Source organism: Propithecus coquereli, unplaced genomic scaffold, assembly GCF_000956105.1.
Source record: "Propithecus coquereli isolate 6110/MARCELLA unplaced genomic scaffold, Pcoq_1.0 Scaffold155, whole genome shotgun sequence".
Lineage (NCBI taxonomy): Eukaryota > Metazoa > Chordata > Mammalia > Primates > Indriidae > Propithecus > Propithecus coquereli.
The window spans coordinates 2961569-2978995 of NW_012139969.1; positions in this window are offsets into that span (position 1 = coordinate 2961569).

Here is a 17427-nt window from a genome sequence, read left to right on the forward strand (position 1 = left end):
GAGTCCAGGAATTTGAGACCAGCCTGAGCAACATAGCAAGACCCCATCTCTACAACAAATTTCAGAAGTAGCTGAGCATAGTGGTGTACTCCTGTAGTCCCAGTTGCAAGAGACTGAGACAGGAGGATCACTTGAGCCCTCAGGAGTTTGTGGCTGCAGTGAGCTATGATCGCGCCACTGCACTCCAGCCCAGGCAACAGAGCAAGATCCTATCTCAAAAGAAAAAAAAAAGAGAGAAACAGTGAAGTAGAAAAATAAGCAAAACCTATGAACTAAGAACTGCTGTACAGAAAAGGAAAAGGGACAATCAGTGATGCTCTAACTCATTAATAATCAAGGTAATATAAATTACTATCACATTAAGAAAATTTCATATTCACCCTATTGACCGGTATAGAAGCATAAATTGTTCCAACCACCTTAGAGTTTCCCATAAGTAATAAAGTTACCCCACAACTCAGCAAACCATTTCTAGGTATACGCTAGAGAAACTCCTAGATATTACATCAGGAGACATATATAAGAATGATCATAGCCAGTGTAGGACTAAAGTGAGGCAAGTGAGATACCTAGGATGCAACTTTAAGGGGGCACTCCCTCTTCTTACTCCTGAAAGTTTGCACCCTAAGCACCTCACGTGCCTTACACTAGTCCTGGCTCTGTTTATAGCAGCATTGTTTTTGATAACTAAAAATCAGAAATAAGTCAAATCTCCATCTACCAGAATGGAGAATTGTAGTATTTTACTACAATTGGATACTGTACAGCATTGAAAAAAACGAATAAACTGAAGGTAAATAAATAAAAAGAACTAATATACTCTTTGGGGAATTATATATTTGGTAAAACTATAAAGAAAAACAAAAGAATAATTAACATAAAATTGAGGAAAGAGGTTGCTTCTGATGTGGAGGAAGGAAAATGCAGTAGGGGAGAGGCATTTAGGTTTCAGTTATTGTTAATGACCCATTTCCTAATCTGTGTTGTAGGAACACAAGTTTCCACTATTATTATTCGCTAAAGCATACATGTAACATTTTATTCACTCTTTTAGAAGTAGGATCTATTTCATAACAACAAAATGTTAATCTTCCAAATAAAAAAGAATATATAATTTGTTCTTTCAGCTATTTTATGATCTTTTAACTTTTATTTCAGCATATTACGGGGGTATAAATGTTTAGGTTACGTATATTGCCCTTGCCCCACCCGAGTCAGAGCTTCAAGTGTGTCCATCCCCCAGACAGTGTGCACCACACCTATCAAGTGTGAATATACCCATCCCCTCCTCCCCCGTCCCACCTGCCCGACACCTGATGAATGTTATTACTATATGTGCACTTAAGTGTTGATCAGTTAAAACCACTTTGATGGTAAGTACATGTGGTGCTTGTTTTCTTGGGATACTCTACCTAGTAGAATGGGCTCCAGCTCAATACAAGAAGTGCTATATCACCATTGTTTTTTGTGGCTGAGTAGAACTCCATGGTATACATATACCCCACTTTATTAATCCACTCATGTACTGATGGTCACTTGGGTTGTTTTGTACTGATGGTCATGTACTGATTCACTTGGGTTGAATTGTGCTGCTAGAAACATTCGAGTGCAGATGTCTTTTTTACAGAATGTCTTTTGTTCTTTTCGGTAGATGCCCAGTAATGGGACTGCTGGATCAAATGGTAATTCTACTTGTATCCCCATATTGCTTTACACAGAGGTTGTACTAGTTTGCAGTCCCACCAGCAGTGTAGGGTGTTCCTATCTCTCCGTAACCACACCAACATTTATTGTTTTGGGACTTTTTGATAAAGGCCATTCTCACTGGGGGAAGTGATATCTCATTGTGGTTTTGATTTGCATTTCCCTGATGATTAGAGATGACGAGCATTTTTTCATGTTTGTTAGCCATTAGTCTATCTTCTTTTGAAAAGTTTCTGTTCATAGAGCATGAGACTCTTATTTTATGATCTTGATTTAAAACACACAAAATATTTATAGAGACACTCTCCCAAAGAGATATGGATGGAAAATAATCACATTAAAAAGATCCTCAATATCATTATTCATTAGGGAAATACAAATTAAAACCACAATATACCAGTACTACACAACCACTAGAACGACTAAAATCAAAAAGACTGACAATACCAAGTGTTGACAAGGATGTGGAAAAATTGTAACTCTCGTACACTGCTCATGAAAATGTAAAATGGTACACAGCCACTTAAGAAAAGTTTGGCAGGTTTATTATTTTTTGGTTTTTTTTGTTTTTAACACTTACCATATAACTCAGAAATTCCACTGACACAAGGAAACATTCTGGAGTTTTAGAACATGCAGACATGTTCTAAAAGTGGCTGGTGGTGACAGCTGTGCACCACATAAATTTACCAAAATTGATCAACTGTACATTAAAATGCGTAAATTTTTTAAAATTTAGGAGTATCTTTTTTTACATTTGTTAATCTACTTTTATTTGTATTTTTGGCACATAATTATACATATTTATGGGGTACATAGTGATGCTATGATACATATAGTGTGCAGTGATCAAATCAGGGTAATTAGTATATCTATCTTCTTGAACATTTATCATTTCTTTGCATTAGGAACATTCAATATCCTCCTTCTAGCTATTTAAAACTATATATTATCGTTAATTATAGTCATCCTACAGTGTTACAGAATACTATAACTTATTCCTTCTCTCTAGCTGTAATTTTGTATCTTTTAACAAATCTCTACCCCCATTCCCCCTACCCTTCCCAGCCTCTAATATTTTGTTTTACTTTTTATTTCTAGGAGATCAACTTTAAAATGGGTAAATTTTATGATCTGGATATTATACCTCAACAAAACTGTATTTAAAATATTAAAGAACTTCATTGCTCTTTGATCCAAATTTTTTTAACTTTGGGGAACATATTAAGTAAAGAATCTTAGGCCGGGCGCGGTGGCTCACGCCTGTAATCCTAGCTCTCTGGGAGGCCGAGGCGGGCGGATTGTTTGAGCTCAGGAGTTCGAAACCAGCCTGAGCAAGAGTGAGACCCCGTCTCTACTAAAATTAGAAAGAAATTAACTGGACAACTAAAAATATATAGAAAAAATTAGCCGGGCATGGTGGCGCATGCCTGTAGTCCCAGCTACTCGGGAGGCTGAGGCAGAAGGATCACTTGAGCCCAGGAGTTTGAGGTTGCTGTGAGCTAGGATGACGCCACGGCACTCACTCACTCGGCGACAGAGTGAGACTCTGTCTCAAAAAAAAAAAAAAAAGAATCTTAAAGCTTCAAAAAAAGCATATTCATTAGTCAGCAACCCTTCCTTCTGCACAAAGAATTAAAATAAATCTCTTTTTTTGATGTCTTTTTCTCAAGACTTTCCACAACATTCTGAGATTGAAAGGATTCTGATAGCCCAATCTCATTCACAGCTGGATGTATACAGAATAAATTCTTTTTTGTTGTTCTTTTTTCATTTGTATATAGTTATATGATAATTTCTTCATTTAACAAATATTCCTGGAGGGATGGACACGCTAGAAGCTCTGACTCGGGTGGGGCAAGGGCAATATACATAACCTAAACATTTGTACCCCCGTAATATGCTGAAATAAAAAAAATTAAGATCACACAATATAACCCATTCCACATCTATGTTTAACATAAATGTACGCCATGGAAATCCCTCCAAGTCAACATACATAGTTGTAACATTCTTTTAAAGGGCTGTATTATATTCCACAGTATGGAAATATCAGAAGTTATCTATTATCCTATTAATGAGCATTCACTGTTTCCAGTTTTTTGCCACTACAAACAGTACTACAATGAATATCCTGATACTATATGCTTATGTTTCATTTTCATTTTATGGGACACAGGTCTAGGAGATTGTTGAGTTCTTTGAATTTACTAGATGATAGAAGATCATTTCCCAAAAGGGCAGAAATTCAAATTTCCATGCATTGGTAACTCGAAAAGATAAAATTATTATAAATATTTCATTGTTAGCAATAAACTGGACAACAATGAAAATAACTAGTTAATGTCGGGCTTAAATACTAAAGTCATATGAGAACAAAAGCTATTCTCTTTAAAACACTGTTAAAAATTCAAATATACAGGACAATTCTGTCATCACAGAAATCAATTTCATAATCTGTAACACCTACCTATATCTGCAATGAGCACTACAGGATAAACTCTATTTGTAGCAATGTCATGTTACCCTTTATATTCTAACATTCAAGATTATGTAGGTGAAGTATTTTCTCTCGTTATGTTTTCAGTATCTAAAACCTAGTAACATAAATCACGCTACCTATCAATTTATTTATTTAAGACAGGGTCTTGCTCTGTTGCCTGTACAGTGGTGTTATCATAGCTCACAGCAACCTCAAACTCCCGGGCTCCAGTGATCCTCCTGCCTCGGCCTCCAGAGTAGCTGAGAGAGACTGCAGGCAGGCACCACCACGCCTCGCTAATTTTTTTTTTTTTTTTTTTTGTAGAGACAGGGTTTCACTATGCTGTTCGGGCTGGGCATTTTTAACTTTTTTTTTAATTTTTAGCTTAATAAAAAATCTTTGCTTTGGACCCCCTCTGTATTCCGAGTTTTCTGATTAGAGTAAAATAATGCGATTACTCTGCAAATGAAAGGGAATTAGAAAACAAACCAAAAAACCCCTATGCCAATAACACTGGCCTTGCTCCTTAGCCAAAACTAAGCTGCAGAACAGCCAAAAGCTGCTACCTTATAGTCTATGTTTTCCAGGGCGTTTTTCAAAGTAAATTCCGAATAACTAAAATCATTCTAACAAATGGGCAGGATTGTTTTCAAACCCCATACTAAAAACAAGGTTTTCACGCTTGGGACTTGAGATCCAATTATGGACATACGCCTCAAAAAATAACTACTACTGGGTCATCCCGAATACATCAGGACTACTCTGTATTAGCAGCAGCTCTGTGGAGTTAAAACACTTAACAGACATCAGCTGAATTCCAAAACAGTACTTTCTCTAAACTTAATCACAACACAGAAGACAGTCCCGCCCCGCTGGCAGAAGGCAGTGACGCAAAAAGCTTCCAGGCTTTGTCATATTAAAATCCTAATCCACGGGATTATCAGAAACTGTTTCTACGTAAAGGGTAGTGCTTCCCTTTCCAAACCCCGAGAGAAAGGAAAGATGGGACTGAGAAAAGAGCCATTTCTGATGAAACGCTCCCTCTCCCACCAGCGCACCCCAAGAGGGACCGAAGTCCTGGAACGGGCCCTGTGCCGCACACAATTCGGGCTCGACCTAGGCGAAAGGCGCCCAGAGGGGCGCGAGGGGGACCCTGTCGCCCCGCCCACCGCAAGCCGCTCGGGACCGGGCTCCGCCTCTGCCCAGGAGCGGCTGCGTGGGACAGTGGCCTAGCGGTCTTCCCCTGCCCTGCCCTGCCGTGCCCGGCGGCCGGGACACTACACAAAATCTCGGCTCACCGTCGCGAGTCTCTCCTCAGCCATCTTGGCTCACCCCCCACCGCTGCGCAGCCCGAAGTCGGCGGTTTCCCAGACGACGAGGCAAACGGAAGTCGTCGGACCGTGGGGAGCAGGGAGGAGCCTAATCAGGGAAGGAAGTAGATAGCCGAGTGGGGGCCGAGTGGCTTCGGGAGAGCGCTGGGGTCCGCCCCACAGGCGGCTTGGCGGGGAAAGAGTTGCTGAGGGAATGCGCAGCTAGTCGTGCCCTTTATCCCGGAAACCTCCTAATGGCCCGCGCAGTGGTCTGTGCGCCGCTGGAAAAACCTCCGGCCACTCTGGCTGGATTGGCCAGTCCCACTTGGGATGTCTGCGTAGTCCTCCAGCCACCTTGCCCTGCCCTGCTCTGACGCCAAACTGCGTTTAATTCAATCCTCCTTCAGGGAATCTCGGCTCCCGAGGCCAAACCCTTGGGCGGAGAATCTCATCCTCGCCTTACGTACAACCCCCGCCCCCGGTTCTTGGCTGTCGTTATCTCGCTGAGGTAGTCGCCTCATCAGCGTCCCAGTCTTGTTTACACCCCAGTTTGCAAACCCGCTGCCGGTGGCCTGACTGAAGTCACACTCTTTTGATTGGAAGTATTTAAAAATTAGGAGGTTTCGCAAGAAAGCTGGCCTCGGAATAAAGAGCTAACAGTGGGCCCGCAGGGAAGCAAAATAGAGTTGAATAGTGGCTGCGACTGTTAGATAAACATTTTTTCGCCTTTTTGCCACAGTCCTCACTTCCCAACGTACTTCAGGCGGTTTACGTTACCTATCTGGGCCCCGGTACAATGAAATAAATGCTTAGTCTTTCTACTGGAAAAACGTGTGGGCTTTGGAGTCAAACATGAGTTCCGGACTTGACCACTGCATGATCTGAGCCAGTCATTTCTTTGAGGCTCATTCATTCTAGTGCCTGGAACTATGTGATGAATGAAATATACAGGATCCCTGCAGCCCCAGGACCAGCCTTAACGTGTAGCAAGTTAGTCACACATTAAATAATAAGTAAGCAAAGTTTATGAAGAAACAGTTCACCAAGTAAGAAATACAAATGGCTCTTAAACATTTGAAAATATAACTTTGCAAGGAAGAAAAAACATGCAAATGTGAGTTTCCAAGAGATACTTTCCATCTCTTACATTGGCAAAGAACAAAAATTTTCACTGACATGGTTGTGAGGAAACATGCACTCACTAGTGGGAAGGTGAAGTGGTAAAACCTCCATTGAGACATGTTTGGCAATAACTACCAAAATTTAATATGCACATAACCTTTAACTCAATTATTTCAATTCTAGGAATTTATTCTACAGGTATAGCTATGGGAAATGACTTTACATACAAAAGTATTCAATGCAGCATTGTAAATGCCCAACAACAGAAATTAAATTATGGTAAGTCCATTCTACATGGCACATGAAAAAGAGGCAACTATTTACATATTAATATAGAAGAATTGCTAAGATACGTTATTACAGATAAAAATGAAGTGCAGAAAAATGCATATAGTGTCTGTTAATAAAAGAAGGCAAAAATAAAGAGGAATATTATGTACATGATTGCTTGTATGCTCAGAAAATATTTCTGGAAGGATATTCAAAATGCTAAAAGTGGTTACTTTTAAGGAGGAGAACTGGGTAGCAGGGGGACAGGGAAGAGAAGACAACTTTTATTCTATACGTCTTGTGCAATTTGAGTTTGTAGTATGTATGTATTACCTATTCTAATAATAGAGAAAAATAAAAGTAAATGAAAAGTACAACATAACTGTATCATTAGAATTGTAGTAAATGCTAAGAAGGAGAAATATAGAATAGTAAGAACAAGTAACAGGGGGATCCAATTTAGACTTGTTTGGACAGGGAAGTTTTTCTTGGGTAAAAGATGTTTAAAATGACACCCAAAGGATAAGGCATTAGCTTGGGGAAAGGGGACAAGGAAGTGTGCAGGCCAGCAAAGAATTCTAAGGCAAAGGAAGAACTTGTGCAAAGGCCCTGAGGATGGAAGAAGCTTGGCCCATTTGCAGCACAGAAAGAAGACCAGTGTGGCTGGAAAAGAAAAACAGGGAAAAGGGTTGGTTGCAATAGGTTAGGAGGTAAAAGAGAGTAGTGGTGCAGATCCACAAAGGCCGTATGAGGGATTTTATTGTAAGGGCAATGGGAAGGCACTAGAGAGTTTTGAGCAAGGAATGGCATAGTCAGAATGAACATTTGAAGGGTTCATGGTAGCTAACGAGTGGAGAATGAATTGGGAGGGTGACAAGAATTGATGATCTACGGGAGACTAAAGGCTATTGCAAACGAGATGATGAAACAGCTCACTTGGACTGGCAAAAGAAGTAGACAAAAAGTAAATGGATTCTCAAGAAATTCAGGCAGCAGAACAAACCTATGGTGCAGAACTGGAGGTGAGGGACTGAGGGAAAACAAGATAGATGTCAAAGGAAGATTAACAGGTTTGTAACTTTAAAAGCTGCTGGATGAATGGTACAGCCAATTCCTGAGTTTGGAGCCTCAGAGATGTTTGTAGAAAACTCATGAGCCTGTTTCCCAATATACAAAATCTCCCTGAAGGGGGTCCTGTGAGAGGAGTAAATGACTCCTTTCTATTCAATAAGTAGAAGCCATTATTATGATACGTTTTAAAATCTCTCTTTTGACCCCAGATCTTGGGAGGAAGATAGAGTACTTCCTGTGCATTTTTCAATACGAGTGTTTTTCAATAAGAAAGCACACTGATTTCTCAAATTGCAATCCCCAAACTTAATATGCTTTAATTAGATAAGTATTAAACAATTACTGCTTTCTTTTAAAAGCTCCTTTTAAAAACATAATATCTTCACAGGAAAATCTCAGAAATCACATAGAGCATGTTTCTTGTGTCCCAGATGGGTCTTCATTTCCCTTAGAAAATCTCCTTGAATGTGACCCTGCTTATCAGGATCACTCAAATCGTATAGCTGCGCTGGGCATTCCAAACAAACTGGCATTTATCTGTTAATATTTTTATGGCGGTGGCTGAGGAGGCAGAAGAGGAATCAGGCATCAGTAAGTTCTTTTGTTGTTGTTGGTTTTGGGATTTTTTTTTTTTTTTAAAGAGACAGGGTCTTGCTCTATCACCCAGGCTAGAGTGAAGTGAAACGATGATAGCTCACTGCAGCCTCGAACTCCTGGGCTCAGAACATCCTCCTGCCTCTGCCTCCCAAGTAGCGGGGACTACAGGCATGTGCCACAATATCTGGCTAATTTATTTATTTATTCATTTCTGTAGAAACAGGAAATGTTGCCCGGGCTGGTCTCAAACTCCTGGCCTCAAGCGATCCTCCTCCCTTAGCCTCCGAAGTGCTGAGATTACAGGCATGAGCCACCATGCCTAGCCCCAGTAACTTTTTAAAAGCCCCAATGTATGTATAAAGAAGGAGCTACAATTGAGTTGCTACATTTTTAGTATTTTAATACATCATTACTACTCTGTTAGGGTCCACAGCCGGCTTTGTTCTGATGTCTCCTGATGGGCAAATCTCCAGCACCTCATGCCTTTTTTTGAAATGTCTGGTCCTCCTAAAACCCATACCACAAACTTCTGAGAGCCAAGCCATCACTTTGGGAAACCACTTCAACATAATATGAAGCTCCAGGAGACTTCATGAAACATTGTAAATATGCCCATCCCAGAAAGTACCGATACACTCAAGAGGAATCAATGGTGTATATGGGCAAAAGCATATATATGATACTGTTTGTCAGAAAAAATACTGGAAACATCCAAATGTCTATCACCTGTAGCTTTCTAAATAAACCAAGGTACAGCCATACTAAGACATATTATGCAGCCTCTAAAAGTCCTGAAGATGATAAAATAGTTATATGAAAAAGTTAAAGTATAGAAAATATAGTATGCTTCCATTCATGTTAAAAAAAAGAGTGGGGAGAGACCTTTATACATTTTATAAATACAATGTTGAGAAGAAAACACAAGAAACTGGTAAGACATTTGTCTCTGTGCAGGGAGTAGAGGGACTAGGTGACTTAAGATGGGAAGGTGTTGATTTTCATTATTTATGATTCTATAAAATTTAACTTTTTATTATCCGTGTATTTTTAATTTTAAAAACTAGTTAATATGCAAATAAAACCAATTTTTAAACTTCCATTCCTGGAATCCATTACTGATTTGTATGTACTAATCAAAGTCAGATCTCTGGAATCTTGCTAATGCCCCAAACTCTGGCCCTGCTGAAATCAAAGTTCTGATTCTACTTTCACTCAAAATATTTGAAGCTAATGGCAAACTAAATCAAACTAAAGCTTCGATAAAGCCCAGATCTAGATCAAATATACATCGGATTGACGGAGCCACTACTCAAGTAGCCTGAAAAAAAAAATGGGCATGCCCCATTTTGGAGACAAATAATATTTACTTCAGTCTCTCTTGTTTTTTTAAATATAAAATGTCTATCATACAAATATACAAGACATGTGCAAAGGCAAGAAAATGAGATCCATGGTAAGAGAGAGTAAGGGTTCAATAGAAGCAGAACTAGGGAAGACCCAGATGTTAAGTTATCAGTTGGCCTCTTTAAAATAAGATCAAAATGCTAAAAATAATCTAGAGGAGGCCAAAATACTGGAATCAACAGATAGGGTTTTTGAAATAACTATTATGAAAAAGCTAAAAAATATGGTGGAAAATATGGACAACATTCATGAAGAAATGGGAAATTTTAGCAGAAAATGGTAACTATACAAGCATAATGAAATGCTAGAAATAAAAATATCAGAAATGAAGAATTCATTAAACGAGTTTAACAGGTTAGCATTGGAAAGCATCAAAAAACTTAAAGACTGTTAAATGGAAAGTATCCAAACTGAAAACAAAAAGAAAAAAGAGGGGGAGAAATCTCCTGAGAGCTGTAGGTTAATATCAAATCATCTACTACACGTGTAACTGGAGTGTCGGAAGAAGAGGAAAAGCAAGGGAATATGGGACAAGAAAAATATCTGAAGAGAGAATGGCCAGGAAATATTCACTATTAAAGAAAGACAACGACACAGATCCATGAAGTTCACTAAAACCCATACAAAGAAAAACATTCAAAACTAGACATTTCACACTCAACCTGCTAAAAACTAAATATAAGGAGCAGATGCAACCATTAAAAAACCTACACATATTATGGACAGGGAAATAAAAATTAAGCTGATGGATGACTTCCCACCAGAAACAAATGAGACCTCAGTACAATTAAATAACTTCTTTAAAGTGCTGAAAGAAAAAAATAAAAGGTAAACAGAATTCTATATCCAACTAAAATGTCCCTCAAAAATGAAAAAAAAAATAAAGATATTCTCTGATAGATAAAAGCTGAGAGAATTCACCTCTAGAAAAACTGCAATAAAAGAATGCTAAACATTCTTTAGACTGAGAGGAATTTATACCAGAGGGAACCTTAGATTTGCTGGAAAATATGAAGAGCAATAATAATGAAGTATTATGGGGTTTATAGCTCATATAAATATAAAATAACAAGAGAACAGATGTATATTGTAATTTCTAGTGCTGTCCTGTCCAATATAGTAGCCACTAGCCATAACTGGATATTTAAATTCATTAAAATTAAATAACATTGAAAATCCAGTTACATTAGCCACATTCCAGCACTCAATAACCACCTATTACGTACCATATTGCACAGCTCAGATATAGAATATTTTCATTATCACAGAAAGTTCTATTGTATAGTGCTATTCTAGAACAACCACTGAACATGCACACATGCACGCACACACGCACAGAGAGAGACACACAGAGAGAGAGAGGGATAGTAAATCTTTTAGGCTTGGCAGACCACACATGGTCTCTGCTTCTTTTTCTTCTTCTCCTCCCTCTTCCTCTTCTCCTTCTCCTCCCCTACTCATTTTTACCAACTTTTAAAAATGTAAAAAATTATTAGTACAAGTGTTGTACAAAAACAGTCCATGGGCTGGATCTGGCCCATGGGTCACAGTTTGCCAACCCCTATAACATACCATCTTAACAAAATTAAAAAGAGAAGTATATGATAATCTATTTAGAAGCACAAAAAGTACCTCGCAAAATTTAACAACCTTCCCAATAAAAACTCTCAGCAAACTAGGAATAGAAGGGAATTTCTTCCGGCTTATAAAAGGCATCTATGAAAAACTTACAGTTAACATTATACTTAGTGGTGAAACATTAAAACCTTTACCCCTAAGATTGAGAACAAAGCAAGGATGTCTGATCTCACCACATTTATTAAACATTGTACTAGATGCTGGAGCCAGTGCAGAAAGGCAAAACAACAAAAATAAAAGGCATAAAAATCAGAAAAGAAGTATAAATGTTATTTGAAGACCACATCGTTGTGATAAAACTGTATGGAATCTACAAGAACTATTTCTAGAACTAATAAATGAATTTAGCAATCCTAATGGTAGGATTCAAAATCAACATATGAGAATCATCATACCCATAAGTCCCAGCTACTTAGGAGGCAGAGGCAGGAGGATCGCTTGAGCTCAGGAGTTTGAGACCAGCCTGAGTAACATAGCAAGACTTCGTCTCTAAAGAACAAAACAAAACAAAACAAAACAAGAAAACAACTGGAAAATGAAATTTAAAAAATCAGGGCCAGGCATGGTGGCTCATGCCTGTAATCCTAGCACTTTGAGAGGTCAAGGTGGGAGGATTGTTTAAGGCCAGGAGTTTGAGACCAGCACAGGCAACACAGGGAGACCCCATCTCTACAAAAAAATTTAAAAAATTAGCCAGGTGTGGTGGTATGCACCTGTACTTCCAGCTACTTGTGAGGCTGAGGTGGGAGGATCACTTGAGCCCAGGAGTTTGAGGCTGCAGTGAGCTATGATCATGCCACTGCACTCCAGCCTGAGCAACAGAGTCAGACCCTGTCTCTAAAAAAAATAAATAAAAATCAAATAATACCTAAGGAAGAAATCTAATGATAGATGTGCAAGTCCTATGCAAGGGAAGCTATAAAACATTGCTGAGAAAAAAATTTAGAAACCTAAATGAATGACAAGATATACTATGTTCATGGATTAACTGACTCAATACTATTAAAATGTTCATTCTTCCTAAACTGACCTATAGATTCAACACAACCCCATCAGGATTCCAGCAGCTACTTTTGAAAAACACGATAAACTAATTCTAAAATTTTTATCACAATGAAAAGAATATAGAATAACCAAAGTGATCTTGAAAAAGAACCAAAGTGAAGAATTTACTAATTTCAAGATTTACTAGAAAGCTCCAGTAATCCAAAGTGTGGTATTAATGTAAGGATAGACAAATATTAATAGATTAATGGAACACAACAGAAAATGTAGAAATAGCTATACACACATATGATCAATTGATTTTCAACCAAGGGGCCAAGCCAATCTAATGGATTAAAAAAAAATCTTTTAAACAAATGTTGCTGGAACTGTGTATTCACATTGGAATAAAATAAATCTCTGTTCACAAAAATTAATCAGACGAATCATATACCTAAGTGTAAAACTCCAAACCATAGATGTAAAACCTCAAACCATTACTATTAATTTGAGATAGAAAACAGACCTAAACATAAAACCCCAAATCATAAAACTTCTAGAAGAAAATACCTTCTTGGAAACTTTGAGATCATAAAACTATAAAAGAAAAAGCTGATAAAGTGGGCTTTATCAAATAAAAATTTGTTTGTCAAAAGATCCCAATAAGTAAATAGACAAACAGCAGTTTTTAAAAAAAATCATAGCATATATATCCATCAAAGGATTTGTATCCAGAATACAAAGAATAATACCAAAATAAAAAAACTCAATTTTAAAATGAGAAAAGACATGAAAGACACTTCATGAAAGATATACAAATGGAAGATAAACATAGCAAAAAGTGCTGAACATCATTAATCATCAGGGAAATATAATATAAATTACATTTATAAATTTAATATAAATATAAATGTAATAATTTATATTAAATTTACTATAAATTAAAAAAATACCCACTAAAATACCAATAGAAAAAACACTGACAGAGCCAGGCTCAATGGCACACATCTATAGTCCCACCTACTTGGGAGGCTGAGGTGGGAGGATTGCTTGGGATCAGCCTGGACAACATTGTGAGACCCTGTCTCAAAAAACCCAAAACCAAAACCAAACAAACAAAAAAAACAACTGACAACAGTAAATGTTGACAGAGTTGTGAAGCAACTGGAACTCTAATATATCATTGATAGGAGTACAAAATGGTAAAACCCCTTTGGAGAACAGGAGGGCAGTTTCTTATAAACATACACTTACCATATGACCCAGCAATGTTCTACTCTTAGGTATCTATCCAAGAGAAGTGAAAACACACATCCACAAAAAAACCAAAATCAAAAAGCCTGTGTAAGAATATCCATAGCAGCCTTATCCATAATTGCCCCAAACTAGAAACAACCTAAAAGTCCACCAAAAGGAGAACTGTAGTATATTTACAGAATGAAATACTCAACAGTAAAGAACAATCTACTGATACATACAATATGGATGAGTCTTTAAAACATTGTAAGTGAAAGAAGCCAGATACAAAAGAGAGTACATATTATATGATCCCATTTATATAAAGTTCAAAGGCAGGCAAAACAAATCTTTAGCGATAAAAATCAGCAAATGATCATTGGGTGGGGAGGAGCTCAGTGATTTTAAAGTTACACAAGAGAATTTTCTGGGTTAATTGTAATGTTCTATATCTTCTTTTGGGGTGGTTATTACACAGGGGTATATAATTGTCAAAACATCAAACTGAACAGTTAATAAGATGTGTGCATGCCACTATATTAATTTCTATGTATCAATTTAAAATAAAGGTGAGCTGTGGATTCCTAATACAGAAGCATTTGTCTCTAATCCTTTACTGACCTATCTGACCTGTTTGCTTTAGTGTGATTTCAGGGCTCTAATCTGTTCAGGGATAGGCCCTTAATTATGGAATTTATCTTAACAGGCACACAATCCACTGTCCCAAAGAAATAGCATCTAGAATCTGTGAAGCAATTTTGTGGAACCAACAATCTTTTATTTCCATTGGTTAGTGAGCAACCATTTGACCACTGTGCAACCATTTGACCATTGTAAGGCACTATCTTGTACTAATTTGATTTTATATGAATACATGGTGGAGTTCTTTAAATGTACAATATTTAACCTACTTCATTGCAAGCTAGTAAAAATGATAGGGTAAAAATTAATTCTTCAAGGGCATGCAGAATACTACCACTTTTCATTAAGCCCATTCTCTAGCATTTGCTGCCATGACCTTTAAGCCCATTCTCTAGCATTTGCTGCCATGACCTACAGTGCTCCAAATTAGCACCAGAATTTTAGGATACAAGATAATTTCCTATCCAAAGCAGGCATCTTTTCCAAAGCAGGTGGACACTCAGGCCATTCTTCTCTTAGACAACTCATTAGTATTTGCCCTAGTTAGGCAGAAATGAACCACAAGTCAGGGTATGTGGTAGGAATTTATTAACAAGCAAACAACTTTGTTCATACCAGGAAGACCAGCAATTAGGTTAGAAATGAGAGCAGGTGCAAGAACTTAACAATTTTAGAGCATTCCATCAAAATGTCTATTGCCCAAGTAGGCCCACAAGAAGTGCTCTAGAAATGCTGGTTATTATTTTTTGCTGCACTCCCTCTGAGAAAATGACGTGACCTGCAGAGGTGGAAGTAAACACAGCAAGGGAGTCTCCCTGCAAGAGGAAGCTGGGAAATTTGATGGTGGTATTTTTGGATAGGATTCCTAAGAAACCTTGGGACAAAAACCCGTGTGCATTTGCTCAATCTTTAGGAATCTCAGCTTGGCCAATCGACTCGAGAGAGCTAGATCCTCACTGCACAGGCCACAGATTCATAATTCTAAGAACAGCCATTTAATGTGCACTTAAGTGGCTCCGAGGGCACCATTTTGTTATTATACATAAACAAATTTAGCCATCGGAAGGAAATCTAAAATCTATAGAAACAAGTTTTCAGCCTAAAGAGCTTTCTGGGGAATAAACTGTCTACTATAAGGAGTTGGTTTTATATTCCTATAATTACCCTCCAACTTCTCATCCTGAAAGAAACTTGAATATACTCCATGGCAAAAGGCAGGCGACTTGAAGAGTAAATACCAAACTTTTATACAGGCGTAGTCAGTGAGCAGGGATTTACAAGTGCCAAATAAAACACAAAATGTTACTCAGGAAATGTTAATTTGTGCATATAAAGCCAGTGTCAGCAGGGGTCCGTGGTGTGCACCTGTAGTCCCAGCTACCTGGGAGGCTGAGGCAAGAGGATCCCTTGAGCCCAGGAGTTCAAGGCTAGATAGTGAGCTATGATGTGCCTGTAAACAGCCACTGCCCTCCAGCCTGGGCGACACATTGAGACTTCACCTAAAATAAATAAATAAATAAGCCACCAATGTCATCAGCTCAAAATAAGTAAGACTGGCCTTCTGGAAACGGTTTGGAAATACAGGGCTTGCTTCTTAACTTATTAAAATGTTGGGCTGGCTCTCAAATGTGAGGGGGAAAAAGGTATACTGTGGGTCCTTCTTAGTAGTATATCTGAGGTTGCCAACAAAAGGGGCCTATGTTTTGAACAGAGAAGAGCCAAGATAAGAATTGGTCACTGAGTTTCCAGGACAATCTAAGGGTGGAAGTCCCTGAATCAGTTTATATGATTTTGGCAGGTGCTTTTGGTAAGGCTGTTTGAGAAGCAGTTACAGTGTGGTGAAAATACAGTGGTCAAACTGGATGACCTCGGGCAATTCATTGAGTCTCTATGTAGAATCAAGGTTAAGAGCCTCAGACAAATCAACAGACCCTTTGTTCACTGCTGTACCTCCAGTGCATGGCACTGTGGGTGTGGAGTGAAGGAACCCAGGTTTGAAACTTCATTCCACCACTTACTAACAGCATAACTTCAGGGAAATTACCCATCTTTGAACTTCTGTTTTCTTATTTATAAAATGGAGATAGTAACTATATCACAGGATTGTGAATTTAAAGGAGATGGACATGAAGCATTTAATAAATACTAAATAGCCATAATTATCTATTATATACTAATTCCTTACGTTTATTTTAAAAAGGAAAATTTCAGGGCATTTCAGTTTTGTCCAAGACAATTTCTATGCTATGTACTCAGCTAACCATGCTCTCCAAGATCTGCTTCTCCATCCATTGGGGTAAGCCCCCAAGAGCCACATTTGCATTGACGATCCTACTCCATGGGTCTGATTGGTTCTGTCTGTATGTGTCTGGAACACCTGGAGCTATGGGGTAACTGACAGGAAAAGCAGCAGCTGTTAAAGAGAACGATGTGGATGTACAGATGGCAGACAATACCAGTTGGGGGCCCAAAAGGGCTTTCCAGTTCCTGGGTCCAATTTCATCCTGCCTTTGGGAGTCTGAGACAGTTCTGTATCCTTGTTTTTTGCCTAAGTTAGCACCAGTGTGCTTATTATTTATAACTAGGCTTGCTTCCCCATTTTCTGTGATCTTCACACTACTCCTACAAAACAAACAATATAGCATAATAGAATGAACATATGGAATCAGACAAGCATGACCCCGCTATACACTCAATGTCAAACTTTTAAGAGAATTAATAGTCTGAGTCTGTTTCTTCTTTTTAAAAATAGGACAGCAATGCTTACTTTGTTTTAGGGCTTTTTAGAAGATACAGGTAACTAAGATATCTGGCAAGAAGCACTCAACAAATTACCATGCCTATTAGTATCCCTATTTCACAAAAGGGAAAACTAGGGCAAAGAAATATCAATATTCTACCTACTACACCACGATGGGAATAAAAATGGGAAAATCCACTGTCTTAACACACAAGATTATCAAAAGA